The following is a 25,078-nucleotide window of genomic DNA, read 5'->3' as shown; positions in this document are numbered from 1 at the left end:
CATGCCTGCCCATACCTATGAGATGGCTACTCTTCTCATCCTCACTTTTCAGAAGCAGAGCTTTCACATATTGCAAATGGTAGAGCCATTTTTCAAACTCAGGAACCACTCCTACATTTATGTTTTGGCCACTCCTCTCTGTTGACAAGACAAGCATGAGTAGCAAGCCATTGAGACAGGGTGTCGCCCTGTCCCGTGCTTTCTCTGCTGCAGGCAGATTTTTGGAAGGGTGCTCACCGAGGCTGGAATCCAAACAAGGGGAGCACTGTGACGTGAGTCTCTCAGGGCCTCCCTCAGTGGCTGTGGCCCTCTGTACAGCTGGACATCCCTGCCAGGGCATCCCTCTCAGAGCGCCTTCCCTCTCAAACCCAGGGGGGTCCTGTCCAGGCTGCTTTAGGATACTTCCTATTCTGTTTTCCTATTGCAGGCTAGAAAACCCCCCAACATAGCCACGTGCAACCCTTCAGTTCCGCTAGGTGCTGGCCTTCTGTCTCTTTGAGGAGACTTTGAAAATCTGTGTTCTAATCTATGCTCAAAAGACAGGAGATGGCCGGGTGCGGTGGCTTATGCCTGTAATCCCAGCACTTTGGGAGGCCAAGGCAAGTGAATCACAAGGTCAGGAGTTCAAGACCAGCCTGGCCTAGATGGTGAAACTTTGTCTCTACTAAAAATACAAAAATTAGCAGGATGTGGTGGCAGGTACCTGTAATCGCAGCCACTCAGGAGGCTGAGGAGAGAACTGCTTAAACCCCGGAGGCGGAAGTTGCAGTGAGCTGAGATTGCGCCACCGCACTCCAGCCTGGGTGACAGAGCAAGGCTCCATTAAAAAACAAAAAGGTGAGAGATAATGTCTGATTCCACTTATATGAGGTCCATAGCATAGACCAACTCATACAGAGAGAGTAGAATAGAGGTTACCAGAGACTGGGAGGACAAGGGGGTAGGGAGTTATTGTTTAATGGGTATAGAGTTTCTGTTGGGGATGATAAAAAAAAAAGTGATAGATGATAGATAGATAGATAGATAGATAGATAGATAGATAGATAGATAGACAGGAAGATAGATAGCAGTGATGGTTACCCAGCATTATGAATGGATTTAATGCTACTGAGCTGTCCATTTATGAACGTTTAAAATGATACATCTTATGATATTTTACCACAATAAAAAGATAAATAAATAACATCTGATATATACTGCAACCTGGATAAACCTTGAAGGCATCATGCTAGGTGAAATAGCCAGACACAGAAGGAAAAATACTGTATGAGTCCACTCATGTGAGATAGCTAGAATGCTCACATTTATAGAGACAGAACACAGAATGGCGGCTGCCAGGGGCTGGGGGAAGAAGAGAATGAGGAGCTGGTGTTTAACGGGTTTACAGTTTCAGTTAGGGATGATGAAAACATACCCAGAAATGGATGGTAGTGATGGTTGCACAAGGATATGAGTGTGCTTAATGTCGCTGAAATGTACATTTAAAATGGTTAAATGGTAAATTTTTGTTACGTATATATTACTCTAATTAACAATTTTTTAATAAATGAGTGCAAAGCTGTTTTGTCCCGCACACCCTCTAAAAAGAGTCTCCCCAGTAACAGGATCTCAGGAATCCCAATGATGAGACACAGCGAGTGCCCTCCACAGGCCTCCAGCTGCTGGAAGGGCACCTCACAGTTCTGAGGATGTGACCAGGCAGGACACAGAGCTGAAGACAGGTGGGTTCTTGTGGGGTTCCCAGATGCCCCCCACTATCTCCTCGGGCCTGGCTGTGCATGGTGTCTGCCCAGGGCCACTACCTCTGTTTTCCTGGCTCAGCCCATGAGCCAAGGAGCCATGTCATTGGTAGCTATTGGGGTCCTGCTCTGGGCAACTTGACAGCTCCAGAAGTGTCCATTTGCTTCTATTACCAGCATCCCTGCTTTTAGAAGACTCAGTATTCCTAACGCTCAGTTCACAAACAGAGAAGTCAAGATTCCAATACTCCAGTCCTTCAAAAACAATCAGATGTATTGATTAAGATATAACAATTCACATTTTTTAAATGTCCACACTCCATTTCTCAAGCGCATGCATTTCTCATAAAGTAAGATGCACCAATACTTCTCCCAGGGCTCCAAGGACAATGGTCACTGTCACTTTTCCAGCCCAGAGCAGTCAGCAGGCCACCTTCACATCCCTCCCTCTGCTGGGTGACTTGTAGACTCTGAGCCTCCTCCAGGACCTTTGGAACAACCCGGCTTTCCCTTTAGGAGCAGCTCTTAAAGCAGGGTCCCCCAGCCCTTTCTAGAAAAAGACTTGCCTCAAAGTCCTGGCAAGAAAAGTGCCAGCCCCTGGGAGGCCTGCTGTCCTCTCAGCAGTCAGCACGGGTGAGCAGGGACTACAGCAGGTGTCTGTGTGACTTTGCCATTGATGAGGGCACCCAGCAGTGCCTTCAGATCTGCTCAGAAAGTTATCTGCTGATACCAGCCCCGTGGACATCTCCAGGAGCTGCCAGGGGATGGACTCAGCCTCAGCCACATCCAAGTGCAGCCAGAAGCCTGCCCAGGCCGGAGAGTTGGAGTTGCAAGTGATCCTGCTGGACAAGTGCCAGCTGGGTTCCCCCAGCCTCCCGGTCTCCAGACTCCCTGGTCTCAGCCTCCCACAGCACTCTGGAGCTTCGGAGAGGGCTGGTTCTGTGACTGGAGCTGTCAGCTGCAAAGACACCTTTTAAAATTCATGGCCTTACCCACCAGAGTTCAGAAAGAGATCAGACTTCAAGATGAAAGCGTGGTTTACCCTTTCCCTGGTCCTGTAGCCCCTTCCCATCTCCCATTCCACCCTCCCTTCCATGTCTCCTTCCTGCAGGTTTCCTTCCCCATTGTCTTCCAGGATATTTTGTATTTATTCTAGTTTTTAATCCACCTGCTTTCATCAACCAAAGCCAAAAGAACACACCTGTTTCCAAACAGAGCATTTGCTCAGGTAGCAATGCAGGCCTGACTCTCAAAGATATCTCCCTTTGTCAGGTAGGGAAGGGCCACCAAAGGTGTGTTTGGGCAAAGGAGATAGAGCAGAGTTCTGAACTGAAAAAGAGGTAGGCAGCAAGGGGTGCGGAGTTCTTGGCTTTTCTTTTTCCAAGAAAGGCATTTCTGAAGGGCCATCCACCTGATCCTGGAGGGTGGAGGTGATCCAGGAGTCAGGTAGGGGCTGGCAGCAGCACCGTGACGCACACGCTGCCCAGGAAGATTAAAGGGCAACATGTTTGCTTCTTGACACAGCAGAGATCCTTTCACGGAATTCCATCCCCAGACCTTTCCTTGCAGCATTTCTCCTCTTGGGCTTTTACTGAGAGCCAGCATCTAGTGTCCTCATTCATGTGGGCACTCTCCTCCCAGACACAGGCTGCCACATTCATGGTACAGACTCTTCTGCAGCCACAAGGAGAAGTAAATGGAAGAGAAGCAAAGCCTGCTGACTTCAGGCGCACTGACCCAGCAGCCAGGATGGCATGTCCAAGCCACAGAGTCTGCCCTGGGAAGGAATGATTCCTCTTGGAAGGAATGATGGACAACACTTATCAAGAATTTATCTGTACCTGGCACAGTTCTTAACTCTTCACCTGTCTCCACTCACTTAACTCACATATCAACCTTATGTAGCACATCTCATTAGCCCCAAGCGATGGTCAATTTAATGCATCAACTTGGCTAGCCCATGGAACCCAGATATTTGGCCAAACACCAGTGTATGTATTGCTGTGCAGGTGCTTTTTTAGATGAGATTAACATTAACATCAGTAGTCTTAGAGCAAAGCAGGTTACCCTGAATAATGCAGGTGGGTCTCACCTAGTCAGTGGAAGGCCTTAAGAGAAATAACCAAGGTCCCCTGGGGAAGAGAGAATTCTGCTTCAGAATACTTTCCCACTGGAATGCCATATTCCTTCCTGGGTCTCCAGCCTGCCAGCCTGCCCTGAACATTTTGGACTTGTCAGTCTCCAGAATCACTTGAGCCAACTCCTTAAAATCAATCTTCTCCTCCTCCTCCTCCTCCTCCTCCTTCTTCCTTCTCCTTCTCCTTTCTCCTTTTCCTTTCCTCTTCTTTTTTTTCTTCTCCTTCTCCTTTCTCCTTCTCCTTCTCCTCCTCCTCCTCTTTCTTCTTATTCTCCTTCTTCTCCTTCTCCTTTCCTCTTCTTCTTCTTGTTCTTCCCCTCTTCTTGTTCGTCTCCTTCTTCTCTTCATCCTCTTCTTCTTCTGCTTCTCCTCCTCTTCCTCCTCTTCTTCTTTCTCTCATTTTCTCTCTCTCTCTCCACCCCCTCCCCCCACACACGCCCTGTTGATTCTGTTTCTCTGGAGTGCCCTATTACACCTTACCTTACGGATGAGGAAACTGGGGTGCAGAGCAGCCAGCTGCTTTGCCCAAGATCTCAAGGCCAGTCAGTGTCCCAGGCAGGACTAGAATGCATGTTGCCTGGCTCCAGACCTGGCTCAGGTAACCAGACAGGCTGCCGCTTCCCTCAGCCACAGGAAGTCACAGCTACCTCTCCATCCACAAACCAAAGAGGGAAGGAGGTGGAAGAAAAATCCATTAAAAGTAAGCTCCAACTGAGTCAGTGGACAAGGACAGGGTGTGGACTATAAAACCAATGATACCTGTTTTTACTCTAGGCTTTATTTTGATATCTGTGACCTTAAGTGTGATTTAAATCTCCCTGAGCCTCCATTTTCCTGATGTGCAAAATACCGTAAAAACTTTGCAAGGCTCCTGAGGGGTTACATGGGACAATTTTATGTGCAAATAGTGTTTCCCAGGATATGAGTGAAATCACGTGGCTTGTGTGATGAGTCAACTGTTCCAAATTCTAGAGGTCTGAGTCCCCACTTGCTTGCCTTACAAGAGATCCAGCTATTTACAGAAATAAATAACTCACTCTCAAATAAGTTTCAGGTCCTCAAAGCTGCTGACCTGTGCCCTTGCTGTCCTGTTCTCATCTCGGGCATGGGGTTCCAACCATCTCAGTCTTCAGGGCTAGACAACAGAGCAATCCCTTTCGTGGAGCTCTCGTCCATCTTGAGTTCCAGCTGCTAATAATCAAAGCAAGGCCCAGAGCAAAGCTGCACCCACAGCAGGTGCAGGCTGGACTACAAAGTGGGATCCACTACCCAGGCCCTCCCCCTCTGGGCCAGCTAAGCATATCAGACCCCTGTTGATCATGGTGATGACTCACCAGGGCCTCCCCTTCCTGTTCCCCATCCCTACCCACCCATCCATCAGATCTGTTGCTGAACGGGGCTAGTGTGTTTCTCTCTCAGAGGGGCTTCTCCAGCTCCCATGGAAATACGCATGTATAAAAGGACGTGAAGAAGGAAGAAGCTTCACCAGTAACACCTCTGTACAGATCCTATCAGACCAAAAGAACGAAAAGCCTAGCTGTGGGGCGGTTGTTTTGCTTTTTGCTTGTTTTTGTTTGTTTGTTTTTGAGACGAAGTCTTGCTCTATCACCAGACTGGAGTGCAGTGGTGCAATCTTGGCTCACCATAACCCCCGCCTCCCAGGTTCAAGTGATTCTCCTGCCTCAGCCTCCCGAGTAGTTGGGAATACGCCCACCACACCTGGCTAATTTTTATATTTTTAGTAGAGACGGTTTCACCACGTTGGTCAGGATGGTCTGGATCTCTTGACCTCATGATCCGCCCACCTCGGCTTCCCAAAGTGCTGGGATTGTTTTACTTTTTGGTTTTGTTTTCACTGTGGTTTGTGATACATGTTAAAGATGTTCCATGTCTCAGGAGCCATCGCAAAGCACTTGCCCTGCTTTATCTCATTCAGTCATCGCAACGCCTCCGTTGTGTCATTATTGTTCCCATTTTATGGATGAAGAAAACTGAGCCTTAAAAAAGAGAAGTAACGTTTCACTGCCTCACAAACAGTGACAGAGCCAATATATAAACCTAGGCTTGTCTGGCCCCAGAGCCCTCGTCTTTAACCACTACACTGCACCTTTGTAAAGGGCACAACTATTTGTGTCCAAAAAATATTAGTTGTCTTTGCTAGGAGCCAAGAGACACTTATTCTATCCCAACTCTGTCTCTTAGAACTCAAATGGCTCGGTTTCCACATCTGTAAAAGCAGAGAATTAAAATAGAAAATTCTAATTGTTTCCTGAAGCTCTAAAAATCTACGATCCTAAGAATTAGTGGATTAGAGACTCTAAGCTACTTAATACATTCATACCACATTCTCCTCAGCTGGTACTCGGCATTGGGGAAAATTCTTAGAAATGGAAATAAACAAAAATATTAAACATAAGCCATCATCAGATTTACATGTTATGCTGCAAAATTTATTGTTCTGTTCCTTTCCTTTGAATGGGAACATTTAGGTTCAGGATATACGGTCATAATGCCCCTGAGAAGGGTATTGGCCAAACACAATTCCAAACAGAACTGGCCAAACACATTTCCAATTCTAAGAATCTTCTCTGAAATTACATGCTTGATAATGCGAATATTAAATTTCTCCTTCACCCAAAAGCAATGTGGAAAAACATCTGTCCTTTTCGTTTTATAATAAACATTGAGAATCTCTCTTTTTAAAATGGTAGAAATAGGCCAGGCACAGTGGCTCACGCCTCTAATCCCAGCACTTTGGGAGGCCGAGGAGGGCGGATCACGAGGTCAGGAGGTCAGGAGTTTGAGACTAGGCTGGCCAACATAGTGAAACCCCATATCTACAAAAAATACAAAAAAAAAAAATTAGCCAGGTGTGGTGGTGTGTGCCTGTAATCCCAACTACTCGGGAGGTTGAGGCAGGAGAATCACGTGAACTCAGGAGGCGGAGGTTGTGGTGAGCTGAGAGCACACCACTGCACTCAAACCCAGGCAAAAGTTAAAGACTTCATCTCAAAAAAAAAAAAAAAAAAAAAAAAAAAGAAAAGAAAAAAACTTGGTAGAAATAGTCATGAAACTAAGGATAACCAAAAGAAAAAGTATTTCAGAAGAAGTGAAAGACTATGGGAGAAACTTGACATACTATCTATCCCTCACCCTGTACTAAGGGAGAAACTTGACATACTATCTATCCCTCACCCGGTACTAAGGGAGAAACTTGACATACTATCCCTCACCCTGTACTAAGAGAGAAACTTTACATACTATCCCTCGCCCTGTACTCATCCTCTTCCTTTTAGCTTAATGCCACATCCTTCCTGAGCACAGAACGGGAACCCAGGACAGATGAGGTCTTAGCCTCATGTATGGGTAAAAGCCTCATGTAAAAATAGAGAGGGAATGTTGACAATGCCTGTTGGGCCACTAAGATCAATTCACTTCAACATGTTCATTGCTGCATTTTATTTCCTTCACCTTGGCTTTGCACACCCTTGCCAACAGGGAGTTGATCATTTTGACTAGGAATTCCAGAGTACCAATCAGACGGGTCCTTCATTCCACTCCAGTGCACACACTCCACAAATCTCTCTCTCCTCTCTCTTATTTTTTATTTTTAACCATTTAAATTTATATATATATTTATTTATGTATTCCGAATGTAGGACACAGTGTTCCAGAGGGACTGTGAAATTCCTAAAAAGAATATACTGTTGTGGAAGATTTTCACCTGACAAGAAACCCAAATGGCAGTCAGAGGGTCAGAGGAACACACTTTATTACACCAGTGGGCCCAGACGGGTTTGTACCAAAGGTCTGGACCCCCAGCCTGGAACAGCACACAGCTTTTATAGATTAGGGACAGGGGGAGTAACTCAAGGTTTTAGGCAACGTGGCAGTTTCTCAAGCGAGCGTACAGAAGCAGATAGTGGCAGTTAGTCGGGCAATCAGGAGATTTTTCACAAACTTTTCACTTCAATACCTTCATTTACTCTCTCTACAAAGATTTACCATGTGCCTACTATGCCAGCAGGTGTCTGTACAGAAACAAAAAGGCATAGTCACCACCCTAGGAAACCACCTGTAGGACTCAACGTGGAGACCACCTCCTCCAGGATGCCCTCCCCAGCACCCAGGCCGGGGGCCTGTGGTGTTGGGTCTCGAAGTCCACGATTTACCTCCTCTGCAGCGTGATTGCTGGTTTACTTAGGAGCTTCCCATTGCTTCCTTCCCATCCAGTGGGAGATGTTCAAATAGGATGCAACTCACAACTCCCTTAGAGCTGCAGTAAAGTGATAATGAGAATGATGTTGATAATCCTAATAAAGCAGGAATGGCCGCAAAACACACCTCTCCAACACCGAACTAAGAAGGGAGTGCTGATTTATTCGGCGTGGGGCTGTGGTGGGTCTGGATGCCCCCAAATAGCTGAGCCCCCGAACAATGAAAATCCCTGCCCTTATAAAGGCTTACAACTCTAGGAATGACACGTGAAAGGGTCTTGGGCTTACAACTCTAGAAATTACATGTGAAAGAGTCTTGGTCCATGGAGAAACCATGGGATATGTATGTGGCTTAGGTGGGGGTTTGATCCTGTTTAATTAAAAACAATGCCTTCCGGAAAGATTCCTCCATAACCACGCCTTCAATCTATAGGAGGGTGATTAAGGTGGTGCCTGGTCTGCCAGCCTTTACTTCTCCTGTTGAAACGCCATGTGGAAGTCAAGGGGGAGGTGGTCTTACATGCTTAGGTCTTCTTGCTCACTATAAATGAAAAAAATGTAACTCCTTTCTAAAGAAGGATTTCTTGCTTTGGTCCTGAATCCCTGGATGTGCCTAGGTGCAGGCTTCTCGGGGCTCAGCACATGTCTGGGAGGATGATGCCAAAATGGCAGAACGATGTCAGTTTCTCACGGGGTGCTGCCCTCTCAGCTCCCTACCATCCTGCCTAACACATGTCAGCTGCATCGAAATGAATAATGAACAGGAAGTAGATCTTGCTGCTAAAACATATGTGTCAGAAAATCATTATGAGTATTAAATTACAGCAATAAAATGAACCAGAACTAATCTTGCAAATTAAGATCTAATAAAATTTTTTTTCATGGCTACACCTTTTCTGTTTAAAAAAAAAAAAAGCAAAAGAAGATTTAGCTTAACAATATTTAAACTGAGTGTAAGGATTTCGAGGGTGAGATGGAAATAGTTACGGATCAAGAGATTTCCATATGACATATGGATTAGCATTTTTGGAGGGTGGGGTTGGAGGTGGGTGGGAGGTTGATGAGAAAACTGCCCCTATGCCAAACAGTATAATGGTCGGTTTTCAAGCTGACATACCTATGTATTTTACATGTAGAATTTATGTATACATATTCCCCTTCCTCTCTTCTGCTCCCCCGAAATCCCCCAACTCCTCACTCCTTAGACAAGGATCTGCTGACACAAGAAACTAGTAAATTTCTAAATTTCTGACAACCTCTTATTTTTAGAAGAGACGCTGCTGTCGTTCAAATTAAATCTGAAGCTATAAACAAACCTTTAGAGGTTTGCCTGTTCACTGGAATAACAGGATATCTCCCTCCACCCTCCAGCAGGAGAGAGACTGTAATTAGCTCATTGTCCGTGAATAGGCACAAAAGAGGCGGTACTCCCCATACTGGCTCCCTTTCAACAGCAGATCTTGGGGCAGATGTTAATTAATTAAGTGAGTAACTTCCACCCTCTCCCAGGAACACCATGGAGCCCACTCCCCGTTCCAAAAGGGACGCTGGGGAAGAAGATGCAATACCCTTGCCAAGGACTCACAGAGAGGGTCCCCGGAGAAGAAGAAAGAAAAAACACCCAGATTCACCTCCCCACTGCCGCCTGTTTCCTGGTGCTGGTTTTGGCAGTACATCCCAGAGTTGTTCTGTGACACCCAGGGAACCAAACTATTTATAGCCACGCAATCTTCATAAATAAAGCTGTTTATAACATGGAACCTTGGCCCCGCATGAGTTAAAACTCTAGACTGACAGCTATAAATAACTCTGTTATGCACTCAAGTGTGACTATTGACTGATACTTCCTCAAATTGTGACAAATAATGACAAGTTTGTTTGACAAACATCCCACTGACATTCATCTGATTTTGAATAAGTGGTGCTGCTTTCTTAATTTGGTCCCTGAGGCCCAGAACTTCAGGAACTTTCTTTATTCTTTCTCTCTCTCACCTCCTGCATCAGGAAACTGTCCTGTGTGTAGCTGTTTTTTCCCCTAATCAACTGGAAGGGATTTGGGGCCATCTAAGGGGAGGCTTATTAAATCCACTGTTTCTCTCTTGGGATAATTCTGCTGTAGGGCTTTGCAAGGGTCTGGGGAATTTTGTTAATGACAGGAGAGAAGGAGGGAGGGGTAGAAAAATGTGGGCCAGGCTGTGACGGTAGGTAACACAAGGTGGAAAGGGGAAAGCAGAATTTATCAGCAGTGACTGGAATGTCAGTCTTCAAGGGGAACCCAAAACCTAGAAATTTGAGAAGTCGTTTACAAGTGAATCAATGAAAGATAAGTTTCTGGAAGGAAGAAATTTACCCCCCCAGGGCTTCTGGTCTGAGAGATCTTGTAGATCCAAGATTGGGATCCCCCCAGGGCTTGGGTTCTCTTTCTAAGGCAGCTGATATTAACATACGTCACGAGTGACGTGGGATTCCAAGGCTCTCAGGGACCTATGAAACATTCTAGTGTGACTCGGTCATTTCACAGGTCAAAGAGCTAAGGCCACAGGGCTCCCAGGACTCCTTAGAGCAGAGTTAGACTGGAACTCAGCTCTCTGGACTCCTGGCTAGAAGCTTCCTCCTTCATCAGGAAATTAATTAACACGTGAAAAACGTGTGGAATTGTCTCTGGCCTGTGTTGACCCTTTTAAAGGAACACACTGTTCCCCACCTTCCAGGTTGCACATCTTTTCTGCCTGTATTAACTCTACTTGCACAGTCTCACACAGAGCCCGCGGTCTCCAATTCTACGCAGAGCGTTCACGGCAACTTTGTAAATATGCATTGTTAATTACAAAACTGCTGCTCACTGCTCTCCCCACTCCCAGACCAGGCTGGGCTCACAGTACGAAGACTTGACTCAGGATCCTGCAAAGGCAGGGGTGGCACCTGAGAGCAAGTCTCCTTAAATGTTGTGCCCTAGGACCCTCACCCTAGTCCCAGCCACACTTCCCCAATAAAAACCTCCCACCTGGTTTGCCTGTCTGCGGACATCTCACCCTTGCTGACAGTGTTCTCAATCCCTGGTCCCTCCCACTTGTCCAGCCCCAATTTATGCTTTACACCAAAATGTACTCCTCACTCTTCCCAGAACACACACCCTCAGATGTTTTCCATTCCCTTTTGTCATGTAAAGGGGGCATTCTTATCAAAGGGAATGGGAAACGCTGACCATCTTTCCTGACTCATTGCAAATGCCCAAGGAAGCCCTTGCTGACTGATCCAGCAGCTGTGATGTGCTTTCCTTGGAAGCCCCATCACCCCTATTTATACGTCTCTTTCAGCGCTGGCCTGTCTTAATCCTGCCTTACAGTTATTTGTGAATGTGCTTATGTTTAATCCTCTTTCCTAGTGGTAAGGGAGAGATCTTTCTTAATCATTTTGGTATCATCTAGCACAGTGTACACCTAGGAAAGGATGAATGAAGTCTTTTAAATCTATTTCCTAAAAGTGCAAGCAAAAACACAGAAAGAAACAAACAGGAAAATCTTTAAAAGTAATAAATGACCGTATCAACTAAGAAAGATTTGGACAATGTGTAAATAGGTAGCAAAACCTAAAATGGCCTCGCCTGCTAAGTGCATGCATCCTTAGAACCAGCGACAGAAGCAGAAACTGGCAAGCTAGTGAGTAAGAGAACTGGAAAGAAAGAGGCCAAATAACAAGCTAGAGGATCGCAAAGGCAAGTATCTAACCCACTGCCAGTCAGCAGGCCAGCAAACACTTATTTAGAGCCTTGCAAGCACATGGCACAGAGCCGCCTGTTAAAGATGTTTTCCTGTCAATTCCTTTGGGAATTGAAAATCAGCTCTACTTTCTACATTTTCCCTGCTTTTACATGTCAGCTCTTACTAAGACCTGTTGAACCCCAAGTCTCTCGTTTGTTCCCAAATTCTTTTTTTTTTTTTTTTGAGACGGAGTTTCACTGTGTCACCCAGGCTGGAGTGCAATGGCGCGATCTTGGCTCACTGCAACCTCCACCTCCTGGGTCAAGTGATTCTCCTGCCTCAAGCTCCTGAGTAGCTGGGACTATAGGCACGTGCCACCATGCCCAGCTAATGTTTCTTTTAGTAGAGACGGGGTTTCACCATGTTGGCCAGGATGGTCTGGATCTCCTGACCTCGTGATCCACCTGCCTCGGCCTCCTGAAGTGCTGGGATTACAGGCGTGAGCCACGGCGCTGGGCCGCTTCCCAAATTCTTAACAATGAGAGAATTTGCTAGGCTTTGCCCAGCTTCCCCAGGAAGTCCATATCCGTGTGTGTGTGTGTGTGTGTGTGTGTGTGTGTGTGTGTGTGTGTATCAGCCCTGTCTTATCAGCTTGCCATGACCTGTCAGGGTTCTTGGCCCTTCAAGGTCCTTGTGATACTCCATGGACTCATGACAGAACTCACTACATCAGAACCAACCCATCCCGGAGAAGAAGCAGATGAGAATACAGCAGCTGACAAGTGAACCACCCAAGAGGAAAAACCAAATTAAACACTCCTTAAGAAGCCAAGTCCTCTTTCTTTCTCAAAAGCTACGTGGGAAGGAAGGCCCGGGGCAGGAGAGGGGCTCCAGGTCCCTTTGCGCTGTTCCATATTAACACAGTCACACTTTGCGAAGCACTTGTCACCTCCAATCAACACGAGGGCTTTCCGGGGCCTGGACACTCATTGAAGGGATTGTTACAGTTGGTGAATGGGGAATTAATTAATGCAAAGCCAACCAGTTCATAAATGCCTGCTTTGTGAGCGGTCCCCACATCCTGGAGACTGCGACTCCTGTGGTCAGCGTAACCCCAGGACTCCGTGTCAGCAAATGATATTTATGATCACCGTCAGCCCCTTCCTCAAACTGCGGTGGGGAAGTGAGGCCTCACCTGGAGCCCAGGCTTTTCCCACTGTGGGCACAGCCAAGGGTCCTCTGGTTTCTCTGGGGCTAAGCAGGCAGTGCAGAAAAACTCCCTCCCGTCTTCTGAATCTCTCGCCTACAACCTGACTTCATGAAGAAAGGCTTCATTTGCAAGACATATTGATGGGAACAGGCTTGCAAACAGAGAAGGTTTTCTCAACCCACCCCATTCCAAATTTGTTTATTTGGCCTCTGGGCAGGTACAAGAACGCGCACGCACACATAGGCACATAGGCATGCACACTCGCACACACATACTCAAACAATGCCACATATATGCACAGAATTTCTCTGATCTGCATTACAGTCAACTAATTTAAAAACCAGTTCTGATTTGAATGTGGCAAATGGACTCTTTAGGTAACCTAGTTACTATGAATATAAGATAGAAAAAGTGGTAACTGAGCATGCCAAGCCCTCTCCATCACATAGGCACATACATCTCATTGAAGGCACACAGTGTAGTTTTATTCTCTCTCCAAAAAAAAAAAAAAAAAAAAAAAAAAAAAACTTGGTCCCAGGTTCTGCTGACATTAGAAAGTCCAGGCCCTGCTTCTGTTTTTGCTGTGGTGGCTTTGCTACCTCCTTGGTTTAAACTGCCAGAAGGCAGTCCTAAAAACACCCTTTTGCCTTTAAAACATGATGCACTGTGATATTAAAGATGGTGGAGTTGAGGATAGGGTTTTTTTTTCTTTATGCTTTGCTGTGGTATCTAAATGTGCTATGATTAAGGTGTATTTTATAGCCACCAAAAAATGCATGATGTAAAAGGAGAAAAGAATGTTAGTTTCATAAAAATCCGTCAAGAGCCTGACTTTGGCAGCTTTATCTGATTTTTGAGGAAGTAGTGCTCTGGTCTTGAAAATTAGCCTGGGTCATAAAGCAAGGAGACTGTGACATTTTCTGAAATTGGATCCCATACTGCTGGTTTCTGTCTGACCTTAGGAAGAAGTTTATCCTTGGAAAATTCCTTCTCTCCTTGCCATGTCCTTAACCCTTTTCCTATAACCTTGCCACCACCCTTAGAGTTCCCATCACTTTACCTGTTTTACTTTTTTTCCTTATCATTACTTAAAACATAACCTGAGGATATAGTCATCAGTCATCTATACTTTAGTATAAATTAATCAGCATTTCTTTAATCCCAATGTTATAACATTCTACTTGTATTTTAATTCAAAATTCAATTGTATAATAAAATGTACCGGCTAATGAATAAAAGAACTGGTCTCTGTCATCTCTAAATCAGGCATCTAGGCTAGCTACTGGCTTCTTTGTTTTGGGAAAGGTAGTTCCTGGAACAAATTACATGGTACTGTGATAAATTTTTCCACATTAGCTATAGAATATCACCATTTAGTACCTCTATCCCTTTGGAAAGAATGCACTCTCCAGAGACACAGTTAAATGTAAGAATGATTGCAAATAATGTGCAGTCTACAAAAATATTCATAAGCCCCAGGCTTTTGGAAAACAGTATTCTTTATTTCTACTTGGGAAATTGTATTTGCTACACATATACATTGAGTATATATGTTGAGTGCCTGATAAATCAAAATGTATGATTTTGAGTGCTAGATTTTGGAAACAGAGGAGGAAAGTATATCCCAGAGAAGTTAAATAACTTGCTGCAGGTCATTCACTGGTCAATAAACTAGGGCTTGAATCGGAAAGAAAGGTTTCTGATTCCTAGCCTGGGCTCTTTTTGTTTCAATATCTTATCTCCCAAGCCACCTAATTCAAGTCCTGGAAAGATGTGATTACCTCAAACTTCAGAATGATCCTCCAACGTTTTCTCTCTTCGTTTTTGGGAATTCTTGGCAAGTAGGCTGAGAAATGAGGCTGAATCAGCAAACACCGTGTTTCTGACCCTCCCGAGCCTTCTCTGTTTATTAGACTGTGCTCTGCAGATAAAACAGCAACAGAAGACAGGAAAACTTAGGAAGAGACAATTACTTGTCATTGTTGCCTTTTCTATCCTTCTGATCCATATCACAATCAGTGGTCAATCCCTGTCACCCACAAGCTGTCCAGGACCTAGGGGGAGGCAGGACTTCCAAGGAGCTTCCTCAGGAACCCCTTAGGTAGACTCTCACAGCTCAGAGTCCACCTCCCCAACCAGAGGAGTGAAGCAGTGGTAATCTTCTCTTACCCAGAGGTGGACGGCAACAGTTAGTTGACTCTGTACCCACGGTTAGTCCTGGGGTCACCTTCTAGGTGTCCAGGCCCGAACTAGACAGCATCTAGGCCCCCTAGTCCCTGTATACCCTGTATATTTTCCAGCATGAACCTTCCTGCTGTCACCTGAATCCAAAAGGAGATCTTGACCATGACTAGCCAATGTGCACCCATAAAGAACCTCGGTACCTGTCATATATAGATTTGCTCATTCAGCTAAAATATGACAAGTGGTTCCCATAAACAAGGCACTGGGCCAGGCTCCCACTGCATAAAGAAGCCAAACACACAGCTCCTGCCCTTACAAGCTGATGGGAAATCAGAAAGACAGGGACGAATGACAGATAGCCAAGTTAATTTATACCCAGATAGACGAACTCCTCTTTACTCTTTATGACTTGGACCAAATATCATCCCCTTTAAAAGGTTTCCTGGCCATCTGCAGGCAGCTACATGGTGATCCTTCTGTGCCCTGACAAGATTTGGTTTGTTCTTCAACTATAGCATTTCTCATGTTGTTAAAATTACTTCTATGTACATGTGCTTCATTTTTAAAATCATATGAAAAAGGGAGAGGTTGGAGAGAAGAAAGACAGAAGCTATTATTCAACATCGCCAGACAACCAGAGTATCTGGGACTTTTAAGATGAATGAATGAATCAATGAATCAATGAATGAATGACTTTTCAAGCTCTTTTGTCCTATACATAGATTTCCTTGACCCAAATATGTATCCACCAGTCCAAACAAGAGGTAAATATCCTCATGGCTTCTGAATATGTGAACTGTGGTTATTTCCTGCCCATTACCCAAACTCACAGAATTTGGAGCAATGAAAGCCTCATCTCACTCAGCCAAAAGCATTAGTTTCTTGTCTTCACTTTCATTTTTCTAGGAGTGTAATGAAAGTACGTGTGCATGTGGGTGTGCATTTGTCCTGCACATAATTTGGCAGTGTCTTCAGTAACAGGTGCCCCTCTAATTGGGCTCAGTGGTGAGGGGGAGCGTGGAGGGTATGGAGGGGGAAGCCAGGGAGATAGGGAGAAGAAGCCTGCCAAAACCAATCACCAAATCAAATCTGAATGCACACTCAGCCACAGGAGGAGAAAGCGGACCAACACCCCAGTGTCAGGGTGGTTGCAGCGTCTGTTAAATGGCTTGTTAATGTGATAGTTGAAACTTTGACACAGAAATTACACGGGCTACAGTCATAGCACGGCAGGCCTGGCTCCAAATCAGCTCCTACCATGCAGTGTCACACTGCAGGCCAGGGGACAGGGATTTTCAATGCTACCTGGCCTGGCCTTCTGCCATCCTTTTGAGCTTTCTCTGTTTTGTAGCCTATTTCTTTCAAGAGACGGCCAGTCATCTCCATTATCATGTGCATAGTATCATAATTTTTGTTTGTTCTTACAAGTGGAATAAAGTCGTTTTACCCCAGAAATAAGAACAGTTTAAAAACAGTTTGTTACTCCCAACTCTTTTGATGAAGTCAGTCAACAAGTCATGAATAAAAAGGTCAGATGGCACCTTTGTCCAAGGAAAGAAGGCAGAAAGAACAAAATGCAAGGGGCCCTGAATAGATTCAAGATGGTCCTTTATCTTTGGCTTTCTGTGTAGCCCAAAGCATAGGTGACGGAAATCCATGCTCAACAACTCACCAACACTTATCGACCACCAACGTAGCCAAAGGCTGTCTAGCTGATTCAGGGTACCAAGAGGGAAGAGTTGATGTGAACGTCACCTACAAGTCACTTCTCACTTAAAGAGTAAGATCATGCCTGTAAATCCCAGCACTTTGGAAGGTCAAAGTGGGTAGATCACCTGAGGTCAGGCATTTGAGACTAGCCTGGCCAGCAAGGCGAAACTCCATCTCCATTAAAACTACAAAAATTCCTGCTGGGTGTGGTGGCAGGTGCCTGTAATCCCAGCTACTCAGGAGGCTGAGGCACAAGACTTGCTTGAACTCAGGAGGAGGAGGCTGCAGTGAGCCAAGATCATGCCACTGCACTCCAGCCTGGGTGACAGACAAGACTCTAACTCAAAAGAAAAAAAAAAAAGGATAGGTAGAGTTAAATAAATTAAATGTCATCATCATACAGATAACTGGCAGAAATGAGACTTACTACTTAGCAAATACACTTAAAATCCTTTTACAGTGCTCACTTTGTCAGCATATGTACTAAGACAGAGATTAGCATGGGGCCTGCACACGAATGACATGCAAATTCATGAAGCATTCTATGTTTTTTTGAAAAAATCCTTTTAAATTCCTCACCCATTCATTTATTTAACATTCATTCATTGAATGCTCTCATTGTGTCATGTTATGATTATGCAGTCCTTTCCCAAGAATATACTTTGTAGGACTTTATTAATTATATTTTTGGCAAAGGGAGGAATGAACCCTTATCCATTTATTCATTAAACATTCATTCATTGACTTCCCACCTCAAGCCATGCTATAATCATGTAGTCCTTCCTTACGAATATACATTTCCTATATATTATATTGTATTTCGTTTTATTTTGTTTTGCTTTTGGTGGCAGGGGTAGGGACGGTGTATACCAGAAAACTTTTCATGTTGGCTTGAGTGACTTAGCAAGAAGACACTTCCACAGGCTGAATCCAGTTCATCCAATAGCCAAGCAGCCATTGCAGACTCTTAGGGTAAGTGTGACCTTGGAAGTGATCTCACCAAGCTCTTTGCAGGCAAGACAAAGAAGTTGCATTACTCCTGCAAAGTCATGCATCTGCTACATCGAAGGGCTGGAGCAATAGCCCAGGTCTCCTGGCAGTTTCTCCAGCATATGTTCCGCTCCCCTGCACTGCTGGAAATTCCAGTGTCTTGCGTTTATCTTATAACAAAACCCACACTCTTCTCTCTCCAATTTGGCCCTGGTGCCGAGGATGTCTCTGACATCCCTTCTGTGTGCCACTTTCGTCTCTGAAGGAGGACGCTTTGCTTCTCACAGTGCTGTCAGCTCCCCCGCCCCATCTGTGTGTGTGAGACCTGAGTCCCTGTGAGGCAGAGGGCCTCAGGCTGGAGCAGCACAGGACAGCCAGGAGCAGATGAGCCAAACTGGCTTATTTTCATTGCTTACTTGGGAGTAAAATCCTTCTATGCCTGGATCGTTTTCTTTTAGCCCCTGCTACTGGCAAAATGGTTTCTCAAAGGCCTGGCTTGAGAAATGGCCATCCTCCCTCACCCCACACCTCATTCTTCTATAAGGTACTTCTCTCTCCTCATTGGCAAAGGCTTCAAGTATTTTTCTGGTCAACTCAAGTGCATACTGCAGTGCATACTCCAGATCTAAATCATGCATGCAGTCTGGTGAATTATAAGCTCCTGCTACTCCATTTCTTCAGCCTAGGTTGAAACTTCTTTCAGCTCTTCAAGGCCCCTGCAACTCAAGATCCACCACTTCTGGCCTCTTTTAACAATACAGTCCATGTTACCTGTGCTCTGCCAACCAGAGTCCTTCATCTAGCTTTTTTCTTGGTCTCTTCTTTTCAATGCCATGAGCCACGCTCTGTATCTTAATTTAAATGGCTGTTCTCAAGGGCAAGTCACCCCCATACTAGTTTCCTGTGGCTGTTATAATAAACTACCACAAATTTGGGGGCTTAAAAACAACAGAAATGTCAGAAATGTGCTCTTGCACAGTTCTGAAGGTCCAAAGTCTGGAATCAAGGAGTTGGCAGGACCATGCTCCCTTGGAAGACCCGAGGGGAGAGTTCTTCCCTGCATCTTCAAGCTTCTGGTGGCCCCAGGTGTTCCTTGGCTTGTGGCTGCACCATTCCAATCTCTGCTTCCATCTTCACATGGTCCTCTCTTCTTCTCTCTGTGTGTTCTCCTCTTCCGTCTCTTTAAGGACAGTTGTCATTGGATTCAGAGCCCATCCAGATAATCTAGAGTAAACTCATCTTGAGATCCTTAACTTAGTGATAGCTACAAAGACCCACTTCTCAAATGAGGATTTGATTCTGGGGGTAAAGATCTGGACTCATCTTTTGGGGGTAGCCACCATTCAATTCACTATACTCTTTTCTAGTAATGCTGTTCACCCCTTAGCAGAAGTTGAGTTATTGTACTTTGGACACTGGCTGCTGGATATTAGGTTGGCATTGGAGGTACGAGATGAATGAGGCATGATTCCCACCTAAAGAAGTTCTTAATCAGGTAAATCAGACAGAAGTGCAAATAGGTCATCATACTGAAACACAACAGATGCTATTTTTGAATAGGAAAAGTCCCATCACTCAAGAATTCTGTGCCCCATTTCCCTGAGAATTCTCATATTCCAAGCAGTGTCACCTTTTTTGTTCATATGTCACTGAATCTGCTTAACCAGAAAAATGACTACTGGTGGGGAAAGGGGGTTAGGAAGTGGGACAAGGGAGATTTATTCCCTGGAGAAGTTTCTCTAGGCCACATATGTCTGTCTGAATAATAAGAGTAGGCATTTGGCAAAAACACGGCACTGGGGGTGTAATGCTTCTGAGGCCTGAGCAGACAGCATCTCAGAGTCAGAAACGGCTCACACGTGGACAGAAGCGATGGTTCCTTGAAAAGGCCTCCATGGATTTGTGCACAAATCTACAACTTCGATGGATGCCAAGAAGCAGCCTTACTCCTTCACTGTGGAGTCGTTTAAGCATTTTAATACTTTACTCATGTGGGGCTGTATCTGAGCCCCCATGTGAAACCCTGCAGGTTTCATGCTCCAGATAGGAGATGGCTTGGCTTAAAGACAGGGAAACAAGGCCAGAGCTTCACTTCAAGACCGATAATCCTAAGACCCCTTCTCAAATGTTTTATGTAGTGAGGAGAGTGGGGTTGTGTAGGACATCATTCAGGATGCTAAGGATGCTGGGTGAAGAAAAATCTAACAATACTTTGTGTAGGGATTCTGTAAGATTCTGATCTCACAACAGAGATTCCTTTCTGAGGCTAAAGTCTTCCACAATCTAGGAGGCAAAGAGCGGATAATGTTCAGCCTGGAAAGCTGGTGCATACAGGCATTGGGGAGAAAGCTGGTACATGCCAGCATCGGGGAGAAAGCTGGTACAGGCCGGCTTCAGGGAGAAAGCTGGTGCAGGCCGGCATCGGGGAGAAAGCTGGTGCATACAGGCGTTGGGGAGAAAGCTGGGGAGAAAGCTGGTGCACGCTGGCATCAGGGAGAAAGCTGGCACATACATGCATCGGGGAGAAAGCTGGTGCGTGCCGGCACCAGGGAGCTGGATAAGAAGACGATGTGCAAACTGGCTGGAATGTTGCGATTCAAAAACAGAACTCAATGTGGTTTACTACAGTGAGTCCTACACTCTATTAAAAAAAAACAACAAAAAACAAAACAAACAAACAAAAAAAAACATACATGGTATCTTGCAGTAAAATTAATTTTCTTATGATTATTTTCATAGTTGAGAGTCAATCAATAGGACATCAATGAATCATCTGAAATGAGCCCTTACCTTGTGTTCTGCTATTATCTTTGAAAAAAGAATTGCACCCTGGAAGAGAGTTTCAAAATAGTGAGAGCCCACCAAAGAAAGTTCAAAGCACAGCTACAACATTGTCTAGAATGCCAGGCTTGGCGACTCTTCCCAGAAAAGAACTTTTTTTTCATGCGAGACACACGAGAAAAATACGGTGTTGCAAATTCTAATCTCTGCTCTTCAAAATGGCTTCTGTTAAGTTCTGAATGTAGTATTTTGACAAATAGGAACAATAATAATCAGAATTGTTACACTGTTCCAAGTACTATAAAGGATAATACCTCCAACTACCTGAGGTCACCACTGGAAAATATTATGAAGTGAGTGTGGAGTTGACCTAGCCAACTGCTGGGTTCTCTCAGCCTACACTCTAGCCAGAAGAGGGCAATTTGTGCTGACCCTATGTAGTCCTTGAAGTTCAGGGTGACTCCAGTGACACACAGCATTACATTATACAAGTGAGTCCACCACACACACACACACAAAAGGTTCTGATCCATTTATCCTTCCTAATTCAGTCTATTAGAAAAATCAAGAAACCCTATCCTTCAAAAATTAGAGAGAAATGCATTGGTAAATTCCGTCTGCAGACCTCATTTAAGAAGTCAGTGATAGGATGCACTGTGAAGCACATAGAGTCCCTTTGTTCTTCCAGGATTGGTTTTCTCACAATGCTTTAATAACAAACATTTCACGAGGGCCTACTATGTGCCAGGCAGTGTGCTAAGGGTTAGAGATGGGGAATACAGAATACTAAATAAATTAGAATATAATGTGATAATCGATATTACAGGAGAACACACAAAGTATTGTCAGAGAGCAATCTAATAAGATAGTCCTTAAATTTATATGACAGAGAAAGAAAATAGAAAGAAAGATTAAAATAAAAGCACTCTAAGCTATTGACTGAAGGAGCCAGATCTCTTGGTCCAGACACTCTAAATGTCTGTGAAAAGTTTATTCCCTTTTGTTCCTGATTAGAGTGAGCTCTTTTTAGTTTCCCCAGCTTCTAAAGTCATCTCCTATCACCCAGCTCTTAAATGGCAAACTGTTTAAATTTAGCAGTCTTCATGTGCAAGAAAAGCCAATATAATCCAGATCTCCTATTTAAAATTCCTGGAAAGTAAGAGCCAAATCTTTCCCACCTCACAGTCTGAACTGATCACATCCTGTGTCCATACCCACATCAAATGATTGTTCAGAAGAATACCAATTAGAGCCCCTGGGAGGTTGCATGTCCATCCCCCCAACTGACAGGCAACTCCTTCAACAATACCCCTGGTGGATGATCTGCCCCCATCTATTTTCCCACTTGCAATGGAGTGCTCAGGGGTTTATGTGGCAGCCTGCTTCGTCGTTGGCCAGCTCCAGTGATTAAAATCTTCTTTTCTTTATGGCATCAAACCAAACTTTGCTTCCTGAGAACTCCCACCCATTGGCACTATAGCTCTTCTCTATAGCAGACTAAGAGAAACCACTGGAAGGAAAATTTAGGGGTGTCTTATTCAGTCAACAACTATCAATTACAACTAGAAGATATTTCAAGAATTAATTCAAGGAAAGGCCAAATAGACTCTAAAGAAGAGGGAGAATAAAATGAAGTGGCTTCCCAACCAATGCTTCTCAATCTTGTATCCAAGACATAGCAAATAAAGAGGGAAAAAGACTCACTGATGAAAATGTGGAGGATGTGTACAGCCAGAGAGGACCAGCCTGGGGCCTGTGACCAGCCTACCTGTTCCTGCTGCTCCAAGCTGAGCTGACTGTGTCCTCCCCACCATCCAGGCCTGCCCCAGGACAGGGGTTCCAAATTTCAGGTACACAAGTGCAGCTGCCCTGCCCCTGAGCAAGATATGGACACAGCAAGACCAAAGTATGAGAAAGCTCATTGGTCAGTCCATTTTCACCTTATGTAGCAGGTTGAATGGAGGCCTCCCAAAGGTAAGGTCCACATCCCCAAACCCCAAATCCAACTTTATTTGGAGAAAGGATCTTTGCAGATATAATTAGGAATGTGGACATGAGATCATCCTAGATTATACAGGTAAACCCTAAATCCAAAGACAAGTGTCCTTTCAAAGAGGAGAGACTCATGGAGAGGAAAAGGCCATGTGAAGACACAAGCACAGACGGGACTGGGGCATCCGTGAGCCAAGGAATGTCGGGAGCCCCCTGAGCTGAAAGAAGCAAGGAAGCATTCCCCCCTGGAAGCCTCTGAGGGAGTACCAGGTCCTGCTACAACCCTGACCACAGATCTCTGGCCTCCAGACTATGAGAGAATAAATTTCTGTTGTTTTAAACCACCCAATTTGTGTTGATTTGTTACAAAAGCTCTATAAGACAAATATATCTTAACTCATTCCCAAAAACAAATTACATCTTTATGATCCAGAGAGCCAAATCATGCCATTATCAAACTTTCTCACAAGTTTCTTTTATTTTCTCACGGGTCACACCTCTGATTAATCAAATGGTCAAAGACCATGCTTATAACCTACCGAATCTGGTCTAGCAAGAAAAATAAAACAGACGCAGAAAAGATCTCTAAGCATGTCCTTAAGGTTTTCACTATAATACATGATAAATATACAAGTAATACATCTTTGGAGTTGTCTGTCCTCAACAATTTAATCTCCTTTCTCTGAAAATCACACCCCACCTTCATAGGATTGAGCCCTAAGACATGTTTGAACACTTGACCCCTCTTCGCTCTCTGCTAGACTGGTTATAATTGAATGGATGAGGGGTGCACCTTGACCCAAGCTGGACCAATTACATTGTCTCTCCTGGGAATTGGAAATTGGAATGAAGGTAGTTAGGCTAACGGGGCTGGTTGGGTGCTAGAGGACAGGTAAACTCGGCAGCTTAAAGGAGGCCATCTCCTGCATTTTTACAGAAAATCAGTCTGGAGAGAGAAGAGTAGCTCAAATGCCAGAGAAAAACAAAGATCCGAGACAAAAAGAAGGTCCTATCTGGGTCCCTCATCACTCCCCAAGCCCTCATTATCATTCTCTCAAAAAGCCCTACAGCACTAAGATTCTGTGCCACACACTGATGTCCTTCCCACCCTTCTCTCTGAGTGACAGATGTATCTATTTATCTGTCTACATATCTCTACAGATAGCTATATATCTGTATTTATATGTAATACATACAACATTTCTTAACCAGGCACAAAGTAATTTTGAATCTGAAAACTTAAGGAACTCTTAAGCCTTGCATCCTTGTTTCAAAGAATTTGTTAATTTTATTCCACCCATTTTCCATTAAATTAGAAATTAATAGGTGTTTAGTACATGCATACTAAACATGATTCTGAAGAATTGTTCGAAAATCCTTCCTTCCTCTTGAGGTCTTTATATTCTAATTAAGATAAAATACACACCATGACCTAGTGCTCCAAATCTCAACTTGTCATAATTACTAGTTTTCAACCTTTGTAAACTGAAAATTTCTGTATATTCCATCCATTCACACATTGTACACTGGCACCTCTCAACCAGCTCTTGTATGCCAAATTTAGATCTGTAGAAATCAGCTGGAAAATGAACATCCGGAGCTATTGCATGGTGGTGCTGTCAGCCAACAGTTGAGTTTGGGCGAGGTTGCCATTTTTATCTGAACAGCAATGTTTCTGCAATTATTTGAGAAATTTTACTGCATTTTCCCCCTATAGTTTTATAAAAACAAGTGGAGAAATGGAAAAGCTCTGAAACTCAATTCTTATGAACTTAACACCATCAAGATAAAGCTGAAAATCAAGCGGTCTAATGTAGATTTAAACCTGTGAAGGAAAATAGCAAAACTAAGGAATTTTTATGAGATGCTATAACTATTCCTTCATAGACTGGATCTAAAAGCAGAGGTATGATTAGGGATTTTATTTTATTTTATTTTATTTTATTTTATTTTATTTTATTTTATTTTGCAGCCTTTCAGGAAGGGAATTCCTTCCCCTTATGTTGTTCTGCTTTCACACATTCCTATGAGATGAAAGTTTTCCGGAAGTCATTGCCATGGTCCGTACAGGTGTAGGTAGGGTCTTGACCCAGACTTCCACTCCTATGCGTTTCTGAAGCTTCAGGATAAGGTCAGGAAGGCCCTTGCCTTGGGCTAACTCTCCTACCCCCAAATTTTACAATTCATTCATCATGCCTTCCTGCTGTTGTTCTACAATTAAAGCTTTGGTCTAGTCCAGTGGTTCTTAATCAGGAACACTTTTGCCTCAAGCAGACATTTGGCAACATCTGGAGGCATTTTTGATGGTCACAAACGAGGGGGTTTATTCCTGGGGTTCTCGGGCATCAGCTGGGGATGCAGCCCCACCACAGTGGTCCAAAATGCCACTAGTGCTGCCACAGTTGAAAATAAATAAA

General features: G+C 44.3%; 1 pseudogene; it reads left to right on the top strand.

Moving 5' to 3' along the window:
- Positions 1–17,359: 17,359 nt before the first annotated feature.
- LOC116529866 lies at positions 17,360–17,450 on the top strand (annotated as a pseudogene).
- Positions 17,451–25,078: the final 7,628 nt, after the last annotated feature.

The sequence above is a fragment of the Sapajus apella genome, unplaced genomic scaffold (genome assembly GCF_009761245.1).
Source record: "Sapajus apella isolate SASKATOON/1434 unplaced genomic scaffold, GSC_monkey_1.0 scaffold63, whole genome shotgun sequence".
Lineage (NCBI taxonomy): Eukaryota > Metazoa > Chordata > Mammalia > Primates > Cebidae > Sapajus > Sapajus apella.
Note: the sequence above shows the minus strand (reverse complement) of the source record. Positions and strands in the feature narration are given on the sequence as shown.